The 3,021-nt window shown below is 36.3% G+C and overlaps 1 non-coding gene across 1 annotated transcript; it reads left to right on the plus strand.

Annotated features, from left to right (window-relative positions):
* Positions 1 to 1,284: 1,284 nt before the first annotated feature.
* On the plus strand, positions 1,285 to 1,391 carry LOC131257190 (small nucleolar RNA R71). Its single transcript, XR_009177203.1, has one exon. It is a non-coding gene; the product is annotated as a small nucleolar RNA R71 (small nucleolar RNA).
* Positions 1,392 to 3,021: the final 1,630 nt, after the last annotated feature.

The raw sequence follows: 3,021 nt of genomic DNA on the forward strand, positions 1-3,021 counted from the left end.
ACCGAGTAGGGAATCAGATTGACGCTCGCTCCTAAGTTAAGAAGTGCATGACCACTTCGATGGTCCCCGATTACACATGATATGGTTGGGCTGCTGAGATCTTTGAATTTCTGTGGCACATCTTGCTTTAAGATGACACTCACTTTCTCGGTCAAGAAGATCTTCTTTTGAATACTCTGCCGTCGTTTGGTCGTATATAAGTCTTTCAGAAATTTGGCATTTGAAGGTATCTGTTTTACGACATCAAGTAGAGGAATATTGACTTTCACTTATTTCAACACCTCTAGGATATCCTGAGAGTTAGAGAGAGGTTTTGGTGCGACCAACCGTTAGGGAAATGGAGTAACTGGCTTTTCTAGTAATTCTGGTTCTAATTTTTGTGGGGCATCACTAGGTCCATCATTGTTGTCCTCTTCTAGTTTTTGAGGCTTTTCGGGCATAACCGGAAGGGTTTTATCAATGATCTTCCCACTCCTAAGAGTGGTGATGGATTTAGCGTGCTCCATTTGATTTGAAGAGCTAGGGTCACTTATTTCATATTGCAGTTTGGGATTGGGGAGAGGTTGAGCAGGAAGCATCCCCTTCCCTCCACTTGTTAATTGTGACTCTATCCTTTGAATAGACGACGCAAGCGTTCCTAATGCTGTGTGGACATCATGAAACGCTTATGCCGAATTTTGATTAAGTAGCTCTTGTTCTCGAATATGTTTTTAAACTGGATCCTCTTGAGGTTTCCCTTGATTTGGATTTTGATTGAAGAAACCTTGAGGGGTAGCAGTTTGTCCATTTCTCCAACTAAAGTTTGGATGATTTTTCCAACTAGGATTGTAAGTATTAGAGGTCGGTCTATTGAAAGGTCTTTGATAAGTATTTACGGCATTGGATTGTTCATTCAACACTTCTCGAAAGGCAGGTATTGTAGGACAATTTTCAGTTGTGTGAATGTTGCAATCACAGATGCCGCAAACACTTTCATTAACCTTATCCTTCTTTCCTTCCATGGCCTCAAATTTTCTTATGAGTATAGTCACTTTATACTTGAGATCATCCTCTTCTTTTAAGAGATACAATTTACCTTTCTCCTTAGATTGAGTCGGCCTAGACGTGGTGTTTGATTTTGGATAATAGTCCCATGATTGTGTTTTTTCAGCAAGACTATCGAGGTAATCCCATACCTCGTCGACATTTTTATTAATGAATTCTCCATTATATATTGTCTAGACCATTTGGCGCATGGAAGATGTCAGTCTATCATAGAAAAAATTTGTAATGCGCCACGTTTCAAAGCCGTGTTGTGGGCATGAACTGACCAAATCCTAGAACCTTTCCCAACATTGGTAAAATGTTTCATCTTCCTTTTGGGTGAAGTTCATGATTGCTTTTTTAAGAGTAATCGTTTTATGATGTGGAAAAAATTTCTTTATAAATTCCCTTTGCATATCATTCCATGTGCCAATGGATCTAGGACGTAGTGAATGTAATCACGCGTGTTTTAGCCTTCTCCTTCAAGGAAAAAGGAAAGAGTTTCAGCCTGACTGTGTCCTCAGACACATTTTGAAAATATAAAGTAGCTATGATCTCATCAAACTCTTTCAAATGAAGACATGGTTCTTCAGATTCAAGCCCATGGAACTTATGAAGGAGTTGGATAACCCCTGGCTTGATGTCCATATGTCCTGTATTTTCAGGAAAAATCGTGCATGAAGGCGTACTCACCCCCGATGGTTATAAATAATCTCGTAAAGTACGAGGCGGGGGTGCTTGATGCACCTCATTCTCATCCTGAATGTCCTCCACCCTAGGCTAGGGTAGAAGAGGTTGGTTTTTAGCCATCACTTCAATTAACTCAGGGGATTTCGAGTGGTGTTTAGTCCTGCGATGGATAGTTAACCCCTTAACTAATCCTCCTTCAGTCAAGAGACATCGAGTGTTGTCACGGGCCCACTTGGGCATGAAACACTCATAGCCCTCAATAAAATTCGAAACCTAATCCTAAGAAAGGAAAAGAAAATCTAGAAAGAAAGAGAGGGTTGGAAAGAAGTTACCAAATTGGAGTCCCTAAGTTAAAAACTTGCAAAAGAAAACAAAACAAGTCAGTTTCTAAAGAGAAGGTCTAGAATTAGAAAATCCTTAAAAAGAAAGATAGAAGTAAACTACTTTCTAAAAAAAGAAATTCCTAAAGGAAAGTGGAAATTTCTAAAATAAATTAGGAAAGTCCTAAACTAGAAAGTAAGTTACTAAAAGAGATCTGAAAAATAGAAAGTAGAGACAGAGCTTATCGAATTAGAAATTTCTATCTTAAAAGCCTACAAAATGGGAAAGTTAGTTTCTAAACAAAAAGTCTACAAGCAGGAAATTTCTAAAAATAAATTAGGAAATAAAGTTAGATTCTAAAAGAGTTAGAATTAGAAAGTTACTAAAAATAAAAATAGAAAGTATCTAAAAAGGAAAGTTCCCTAAACCTAGAAGCTAAGTTAGTTTCTAAAAAGAAGACCCAGAATTAGAAAGTTTCTAAAATAGAAAATCCAAACCTAAAATTAAAAAGTTTCAAAAAAATAAACTAATTCTTTAAAAAGGAAAGTTTCTAAAAATAAAATAAAGGAAAGATAAGTTAGTTTCTAAAATTAGAAGAATTTCTAAAAAGGGGAATAACTAACCTAGTTTCTAAAAACAAAAGAGAAAAGTTTCTAAAAATAAACTAATTCTAAAAATAGAAAAAGTAGAGGAATTAGAAAGGGATTACCAATTTAGAAGTTTATGTCACGATCCTACAAAACAGGAAAACATGTTAGTTTCTAGAAGTTAGAAAAATCTAAACCTAAAGTTAGAAAAATCCTAATTTTAAACTAATCCTAAAATTAGTTAATTTTCGAAAAATGTAACCGTCAATCCCCCACAACGGCGCCAAAAACTTGTTCACTCCCCAAGTATAGGGTTGTGATGTAGTAATAAACTCGGTGAGACCGAGGTCAAATCCCAAGGGACTGAAACCTGTACGTAATCTGAAACTAAATAGAACTA

This window comes from Magnolia sinica, chromosome 9 (assembly GCF_029962835.1).
Source record: "Magnolia sinica isolate HGM2019 chromosome 9, MsV1, whole genome shotgun sequence".
NCBI classification, from domain to species: Eukaryota; Viridiplantae; Streptophyta; class Magnoliopsida; order Magnoliales; family Magnoliaceae; genus Magnolia; species Magnolia sinica.